This window comes from Schistocerca americana, chromosome 2 (assembly GCF_021461395.2).
Source record: "Schistocerca americana isolate TAMUIC-IGC-003095 chromosome 2, iqSchAmer2.1, whole genome shotgun sequence".
Taxonomy (NCBI): Eukaryota; Metazoa; Arthropoda; class Insecta; order Orthoptera; family Acrididae; genus Schistocerca; species Schistocerca americana.
This window is the reverse complement of record NC_060120.1, coordinates 1,114,904,635-1,114,914,521: the sequence shown is the minus strand read 5'-3', so window position 1 is coordinate 1,114,914,521 and position 9,887 is coordinate 1,114,904,635.

The window sequence follows — 9,887 nt, the reverse complement described above, 5'->3', positions numbered from 1 at the left end:
GAGTCATGTGGGTCTTATAACAAGACACGTATTTGCAACATTTAACAAGCACAGCACACGGAATCGCGAGGAAGCGCTATCTCTGGATATAAAGTAGCAACCTAGGAGATCCAAAGAACAAACAACAGTAGCGGTCATGCTAATACTGAATAACTTTCAGTACAACTTCTCTGGTTCTGAACACTTTACATGACAATAATTTTTCATTATGTACACTGTCACTACAACTTCCCCCCTCCCTCCCCCCTTCTTCCTTCTGTCCGTTCTCAGTGTTAACGGTGTCGTCAGTTAAAACTTCCTTTGTTTTCTCTGCTGCAATGTCACTGTGCCTGCGCTAGAATGTGGAGTGGTGAGCGGCATGGCGAGTCCGTGGTGGACTGTCTGGGTGCTACGCGCCCGTTGGAGGAGATGGTATTAAATGAGCTTTAACATGTCGACTGAAATTGCAGTCGAGATTCCTCCAGTGTCTAACTGAATGTGATGCAGGGCACATCATACGGTGACTGTAAAGGTTTATGCATGGTGTGGTGCTGCTGTATTCTCGTTGCTGCCAGATGCAGTTGCTGTATGTGCGCCTGCAGCTTAGTAATGGAGCTCGATGCTTTCATAATGTCGCCAGCTCGGCTACTGTGGTTCCTAAATCCTCCTTTATAGATGTGCAGATGCCCAGTAGAGAATGATGAGTAGTGTGTGTGTCTAACTCTGCGAATTGTGACAACGTTAACCATGCCTTCCCCTCCCAATGTAATCGTTCCACCAATCGATTTGCCGCTGGGTTGTATGCTGTGGTTCTAATCCTCTCTGTGCTCAACAGCACGGTGACAGCCTTCAACAGGTTCGAGTTAAGCTGCCTGCCTTCATCCATGGTGATAGCAAGGAAACTACAGGACAGGTGATCCACTCACGGAGAAAATTGTAGCTGTCTCCATTGTGATATCTGTCATGCGAAAAACCTCTGGCCACCGTGTAAATCGATCAGTTGCAATTAAGTCACTAGTTAAGCCTCTCAAATGATGGTAGAGGCCCTATTATATCCAGATTTACGTGTTAAAAAGTTGATTAGGTGGCACAAACGTAGCAATTGGTGCACGAACATGTCGAGTAATTTTATTGCGCTGGCAGGAGGTGCACTGTGTAACGGTACTTGAATTACGTAACCATTACGGCACCTAAACTAAACCTCTCGATACCAGCAATATTCTACTGTGTTTCTGTAATGTAGTTAACATATTTCTGAGACACCATTCAGATTTGATTTCATTAATGTAGAGATATTTTGATACATCGGTATGTTTATATTGCAATGATATTATTCGTATGTGTATTCTATCTTTTGTCACTATGATCTTTAACGTAGTTGTAACTCTGATTTTTGGGCGCGTAAGCGATAATTAGTTAGTTGTTAGTGAGTCGGACCTTGAGAAAGTCAAGTCTTGGACGTCATGTTGGAAAGACGCATATTGTAGTCAGCTTATAAAATGTGGACTTCAACAGTGAGGAAGATGTTTTCAAGTAATTTTTGTATTGTGAAGTGATGTTTTGTGTGTTACTTGATATTGCAGAAAAAGTAATAAAAAAGAAGTGTAGCTTAAATTCGGAGTGCTGATTACTTTTTTACATCACCATTGTCCTGCAAAAGTGTATCTTCAAGAATGGTTTGTGAAGCGCATCTACAAAACTTTTGAATATCGCAGAATAAAACCTAGGCCTCTTTGCATCCGAGCTTGGAATCGTCACCACCTAGATTTTCGACGATTGAGCCATGATTTTACAACGAGACCAGCGTGGGAAACACGAAGAGATGAGTGCCTAGTTTATTCATTATTACATGAAATGACTTTATTAACTGTGCTCTAATGACACCTGCCACATAATAACTATGCTGTTGCCTGAAAATGCAGTATTTAGCAGCGTGAGCAACACCACAATCATTATTAATTTTTGGTCTTTGTTGTGGTAGGGTTGTTAGAACTGGCACACATAAGTCGTGCAGTCTGTGCCAAAACGCGGCCACACGAAAGCCCGTTTGACCAGCTGGCAGCGCCGCGGACCCCCGGGTGTGGCAATTGATGTAATGAAGTGGTGGCTTGTTGGTGGAAACCTGTTGTCACAAAAAAGGACATACTCTTGGCATCGATAGGTTGCAGTATATCCGTGCGTTTGCCGTTGGTAGCTGGATATGCCAGAATTGTAGACTGGAAGATTGTACTAAAACCTCTTGTGACTCCAGATCGATTTGCTATGTTGTTGCAAGTGCTTCATAATCCATGGTGCTCGTGACCTCTTGGATGGCGCTGCCCTATATGTTCCTTCACCCATTGATATGTATTATGTTGGTCATAAATTGCCGAATGTAATGTAATTGACTGAGCTGGCGTGGTGAAGCTTTGTCAGGTCTTTGTCGAAACCTGTATGTGAGAGGCTTGTGGTCATTAAGCAGGGTGAATTGTTGCCGCTCATGCATGGGTCGAAATTTTTAATGGTAGTGTGCACAGTGTTTAGTGACGATCATACAGGGACCAGTTTTGTTGTGCCGGAGAAATCTTTTTGCTAAGGAATGCCAACAGGTGCCAGCATTGATTGGTCTATTGTTGCAATCCACTGCTGTCATGGAAGCGTCGACCATAGGGCAAGATGTGCTTGTGGAACTGGATGCTCCAACAGTGTGGCATCTGTGGTAGCGGGATTCAGTTTAGCAAAAGCTGCCAGCGCTTCGTCATTGCACTCTACTTTGCCATCAGATTTATGCACTCCTCGTAGGAGCTTATTTAATGGTGTCGCTATGAGGGCATGGTTCTGAACAAAGTGACGATAAAATTCGTGACTCCTAGGAACCAACGTAACTCGCGTACTCTTTCGGTTGTCAGCAATTGACCATTGCATCGACCTTCTCCTGTGGTCGCCGTATTCCATGGGTGTTAATGATGTGGCCCAGGAACTGCATCTCTACTGCTCCATAAACACACATTTCTGGCTAATGAGCAGGCCATTTGCACGAAGCTGGTGTTCTGCCTTTTAACTGGATATTATTAACATACTGTTGATGTAAACGAAGCAGAATTCAAAAGCGCTAGTCACTTCGTCGTTAAATCTTTGAAAAAATAATGCGGCGTTACACTGACCAACTGGCATCCTGGTGAATTTGAAAAGTCCAGCCGGCCGAAGTGGCCGTGCGGTTAAAGGCGCTGCAGTCTGGAACCGCAAGACGGCTACGGTCGCAGGTTCGAATCCTGCCTCGGGCATGGATGTTTGTGATGTCCTTAGGTTAGTTAGGTTTAACTAGTTCTAAGTTCTAGGGGACTAATGACCTCAGCAGTTGAGTCCCATAGTGCTCAGAGCCATTTGAATCATTTTTTTGAAAAGTCCAAATGGTGTACACACTGCAATTTTGGGGATGTCCTCTGGCATGACCGATACTTGGTAATGTACACACACTAGATCTATCGTAGAGAAGACATACTTACTTTGCACATTATGTGCGAAGTTATCGATGTGCGGCACAGTATTTTGGTCGGTATAGTGTGCTTCTGTTCAGGTAGCAGTAATCGCCGCAGGGGCGCCATCTATTAGGTTTAAAAAAAATTAAGTGGCCAAGCCCAGCTGCTACTAGGCGGTTAGCGATTCCCTGCTTCAGCATTAAGGTAAACTCGTTTCGCTGCTTTGAACTTTAATGGTTTCAAACGTCATGGTCACACGTGAACTAATGGGCCTCGTGTTGTCAGTATGTGGTGCACTGTATTATACTGCACTGGCGAAAGCGTGGGTGACTGTTGCATAATTTATGGAAACTGTCTTAAGAAGGGTAATATCACTACTGGCCATTAAAATTGCTACACCAAGAAGAAATGCAGATGATAAACGGGTATTCATTGGAGAAATATAATATACTATAACTGACATGTGATTACATTTTCACGCAATTTGGGTGCATAGATCCTGAAAAATCAGTACCCAGAACAACCACCTCTGGCCGTAATAATGGCCTTGGTACGCCTGGGCATTGCGTCTGAGCTTGGATGGCGTGTACATGTACAGCGGCCCATGCAGCGTCAACACGATACCACAGTTCATCTAGAGTAGTGACTGGCGTATTGTGACGAGCCAGTTGCTCGGCCACCATTTATCAGACGTTTTCAATTGGTGAGAGATGTGGAGAATATGCTGGCCAAGGCAGCAGTCGAACATTTTCTGTATCCAGAAAGGCCCGTGCAGGAACTGCAACATGCGGTCGTGCATTACACTGCTGAAATGTAGGGTTTCGCAGGGATCGAATGAAAGGTAGAGCCACGGATTGTAGCACATCTGAAATATAACGTCCACTGTCAAAGTGCCGTCAATGCGAACAAGAGGTGATCGAGACGTGTAACCAATGGCACCCTATAACATCACACCGGGTGATACGCCAGTATGGCGATGACGAATACACGCTTCCAACGTGCGTTCACCGCGATGTCGCCAAACACGGATGCGACCATCATGATGCTGTAAACAGAACCTGGATTCATCCGAAAAAAATGGCGTTTTGCCATTCGTGCACCCATCTTCGTCGTTGAGTACACCACCGCAGGCGCTCCTGTCTGTGATGCAGCGTCAAGGATAACCGCAGCCATGGTCTCCGAGCTGATAGTCCATGCTGCTGCAAACGTCGTCGAACTGTTCGTGCAGATGGTTGTCGTCTTGCAAACGTCCCCATCTGTTGACTCAGGGATCGAGACGTGGCTGCACGATCCGTTACAGCCATGCGGATAAGATGCCTTGGGATCCAGCACGGCGTTCCGTATTTCCCTCCTGTACCCACCGATTCCATATTCTGCTAACAGCCATTGGATCTCGACCAACGTCGCGATACGATAAACCGCAATCGCGATAGGCTACAATCCGACCTTTATCAAAGTCGGAAACATGATGGTACGCATTTCTTCTCCTTACACGAGGCATCAGAACAACGTTTCACCAGCCAACGCCGGTCAACTGCCGTTTGTGTATGAGAAATCGGTTGGAAACTTTCCTCATGTCAGAACGTTGTAGGTGTCGCTACCGGTGCCAACCTTGTGTGAATGCTCTGAAAAGCTGATCATTTTCATATCACAGCATCTTCTTCCTGTCGGTTAAATTTCGCGTCTGTAGCACGTCATCTTCGTGGTGTAGGACTTTTAATGGCCAGTAGAGTATAACAAATCTCCTGTTATCATTAGTATTCCAGCAAGGTTACTATGACGAAACTGACCCTGGCTGCTTAGGCTGGTTGTTGTGTCCAGAAGACAGGGGTGTGGAAGATCTGGGAGAAGCCCAAAAAATGACAATAAGTGAGCTCCGAGCATCGGGTGCACCACATTGGCGGCCATGAAGTGTCATTCAAATCTACACTGGAGACCCAAGTTGAGGGCTAATGTTATCCCTGAGTAAGTCTGAGTGGTCGGGCCGTTGGCAGCAGACTGATGGCAATCGTCACAACTACAATGAGGCAGGCAGCTGACCAAGTAAACTGAAATATCGCTCCTGTATCCACCAAGAACGGTTATTTCGCGTGTCGTTCGGTAACGAAATGCTGTTGTCCGGAGAGTGAGTCACTGTCTTCCCAGCGTGTTTCCCATTTCACAAGGCGGGTTGCACTTGCTAGCGCCTGCATCGAACTGTCTACAGTGCCAGCATAGTTTTGTAGGCGAGCGAGTGTGACTCCTTGTTGAGCGACAGCATGGTGGTCAGCAGGTACTCACCAGCAAATTTGCGACTTGTTTAGTAAGTTCTGCCAGCTGTGCTTGAAGCGTTGCAAACATCGCGTTGGTGGCATTATACGGTTGTGGGCCGACAGCTGCCACACTCGCAGATGGACATAATGCGGTGAACCATCCTGCCACACTGGCAGATGGACATAATGCGGTCAACCATCTGCACAAGCGCTTCCAATTCTCCCGAACACACTGTGAGTACCTTTTGACAGATGTAAAAACCAAATGTTTCTCAAAATTTCATCAATGGCTGAGCTAGTGGCCATTGCTCGCAGACGACGTAGTACCTGCGATGTTGCCCGAACTCCTAGTTATTCCGTCCGGAGAAACTCTCTATCTCTTGGTTACTGTTCTGATTGCGACATGCTCTTGATCAGTGCATTTTTAAGCGCTGTATACCGCTCTATATCTGGTGGCGCGGATAGAATATCTTGCACTTCGGTGACCATCTTTCGTTGATTGCCGGGACGACGTAACTGTACTGTTACGCGTTCACTTCGCGGCGCGAGTGGTGTATCCACACGCTGTAGCTCACGCAGTAGTGTAACCTCGTCAGGTGGCGCTGTTGTTTCTTACTAATCACGTTATGTCCAGCGCGGTTCTCTTACGATCACCTTGGTGTCACCAATAAATGTTCGGTCTTATAACAAGATATTTATTTCCAACATTCAACAAACGTATGCAACCAATTTTATCATAACAATCGGCTTTGTCGCGGTGGTACCACTAGTTCTCGTCAGATCACCGAAGTTATGCTTTGTCGGGCTTGGCTAGCACTTGGATGGGTCACCATCCGGGTCTGCTGAGTGCTGTTGGCAAGCGAGGTACACTCAGCCCTTGCGAGGCCAATTCCGGAGCTACGTGACTGAGATGTAGAGGCACCGGTCACTAAAACTGACAACGGCAGGGAGAGCGGTGTGGTGACCACATGCCCCGGTGACGCCAAGGGCTAAGGATGACACGGAGGCCGGTCGGTACAGTTTGGCCTTCACGGCGTGTTCGGACGGTATTTGGTTTTATACGATTTTGCTGTGCTTGTGTTATTCTGATGACGATGCACTGTGGTGACTAAAGTCGTTACGAAACATATAAGATGAATTCGCAACTGCGAATATTAACTACCATCATCTGCAGAATGGAATGACGACAATAAAAATTTGTGCCGGATCAGGACTCGAACCCGGCACGACTCACGGCCAGACCCATGGTTGACGACATAATTATGGATGTAAATATAATTTTTGTACCTGCATGACGGCGGATCCATCGTTAATTCATTATTATTTTTCTGCAACCAAGCGAACTGGGATCAGAACTCCAATATGACAAATCCAAAAATGTTTAAGAAATGTTCACCTCGCCCATATACAGAGAATGGCAGTAATATTCACTCACTTTGTAAGTTGAACATGTCATTTTGATTTTTGTGAGTTATCGATGTTCATGTCAGAGAGAGAGAGAGAGCAAGTTATGATACTGTTCAACAATCTCAAGTCTTGCAGTGCCACAGTTTTTGTCTCTGCGCAGTCTGACACATTCTTAGTTGATGTGTGGTAGGTGATCGACGTATTCAGTAGTTCTGTATTGACTTGTAATTCTATTTGTTAGATGATGAACGATTCATTCGATAGTACAGCAGAACGAATATGATCTATACACTGAAGGGCGAAAAGAATATAAATTTTGAATGAATTTTTATTTTTTTTTCTATTTTTTTATAGAGAAGTTTGAGATAATACTGCAGCAGTGAGCAGCTAGTTTGTTGGAATGATTATTGTCAGGTAGTTAAATCAGTTTACTTACTCAGAGCCGAGAGAGAGACCATCCCAATCCCTGAGTCCTGCGTTGACATATAACCTGGTTAAATGTTTGCTTTTTATAGAAATTCTTTGCCAACATTGTACCCTTTCTAAACCATTGTTCACTTTGTTAAGAATAGTATTGTGCAGACCACTGTTATGTGTGAAGACCACAAGAAATCTTGCTCTGTCTTTTTGAATACATACTTCATTCTAAGATCGTTCTCTTGGAATATCATTTTATAGATATTGTTACTCTCGTCAGCCCACTGTTTCAAAAAGGCTTACCACACTGCACCATATGTTATGCAACAGTTTGAATATTGTTTGGAAATTCTATTAAAAAATAGAAATCTAGCTTAGACGCTACCTTCTTGCTGTTGTGCTTTCGAGAAATATGAAACAATGTTGTCAAGATGCGAGGAAATTTTTGATTAGGGTCAGATAATTGTTTTGCTTCAATTGCACATTTAATATAAAGACAAGTTGTATTCAGACCACTTACGGTTCAATTCAAGTTAGGTTCTGTTTAGTCAAAGGTTAGCACAAGAGTTTAAGTTGGATAACAATTTATGGGGAGATAGTTTTGGTAATACGTAGACATTTTATAGAGTAAGGGGTAAAAATGGACTAAATTTCATACAGAAACACGCGGTGGGGAACTTAAGCTTCACTATTTGTAGTAGCTAGTATGCGTTTGAACATTTTAATAAACAAATGAAATATCCATAAACGGAAACTGCATTCTCCTAAAGTGTGGAGTATGAGAATTCAATATCTTAACTATCATAATAAAGTAATGTTTGATGTAATATTATTTAAAAGCTTAACACTATAGTTTCTTTAATATCTGGTCACAACAAAATGGTTCAAATGGCTCTGAGCACTATGGGACTCAACTGCTGAGGTCATTAGTCCCCTAGAACTTAGAACTAGTTAAACCTAACTAACCTAAGGACATCACAAACATCCATGCCCGAGGCAGGATTCGAACCTGCGACCGTAGCGGTCTTGCGGTTACAGACTGCAGCGCCTTTAACCGCACGGCCACTTCGGCCGGCTATCTGGTCACAACATAATTGTTCTTGGTTACAGGAATAATATTCGAACTCAATACTGTGTGCAATATCCCCTCTGCTTCACAAGCGCTTCCAAAAGCTCTTACATGTTACCAACGACTTTGGCGATGTACTCATGACCGAAAAGTTCTTTTCAGTACCCTCCCCTCCCCTCTCCTGCCACCCGTCCCCAGCCTACTTCTTCAAATAACCGAGCTCCCATGTACAAAACACGTGTCAATGTTTATAACGTCGTATCTTCTAAACTATGTCTCGTACCATGATATAATTGTGCCAGTACATCCATTAGTAAATGTGGATACTATCTGAAAAATGTGTTGCGAACAGAGTTAGTGATAAAGAAGTAATAAATTAAAAGTGACGCCTGATCCCAAAGTTTTACTGCATGAACAGCAGAAACGTGGCAAGCGAAAAACTTTTTTCCTTTCAGTGACATGATTATTATGAATAATGACCAGCTACACTGCTATGTAAATTGTTTATACTTTATCTAATTGACGACGAGCCCATTTCGGCAAACTGCCATCGTCATTCCTCTGCAATACATAAGTAAGTGATGGTCTTAACGTAACGGTCTTCTAACTATGATGTGGAAAGCTATAATACATCATTAGGTGTTTTATCTTTCATGTAACATCGTTGCTGTCGTGTCCTGTCTGTTTTAGAATTATTACTTTGTCCCAGGTGTACACTGGAGTTCTATGTCGGATATTACTTGTTTTCCATATATGCTATTTTTCTGACAGCTTGGATGACAGTGGGTCAGCGATATTACATGTTTACATAGTTACCATTATGAATACGTGACGTGTGAAATTCGGTTGTTTATTATTGTTTTTATATAGGTTTGTTCCTAATTATGTTTTTGTCTAAAGTTTGTTTTAGTTTTGAAAACTTAAAATAAAAATCTCAAGGTATCTGTTAGATAGGCATCCTGTAACTGGGAATGTGCACCGTGGACCCTTTGAGCCCTTCAGTAAGACAGTATAGATGTTATGGGATGTACTCAGGAACATGGGAGCATGCGGTATTTAGGTCAGGCGCACACTGGAAAGCAGCCGACAGTCACAGGTGGGGGTAGGGCAGCAAAAGAAAGACTTCGCGACACAGTGCGAGCGTATGTCGAGAGGCAGTTCAGGCATTGTCTTTCCTTGTTGATCCAGTGTGCAGTCCTTCCTTGTCAAGGTGTAGCCGAACTCATGAATCTTAGTCCAGTCTCGGCTTTTGATGAGGAAAAGGACACGCTGATGTTATTATACCGGGTGATCAAAAAATCAGTA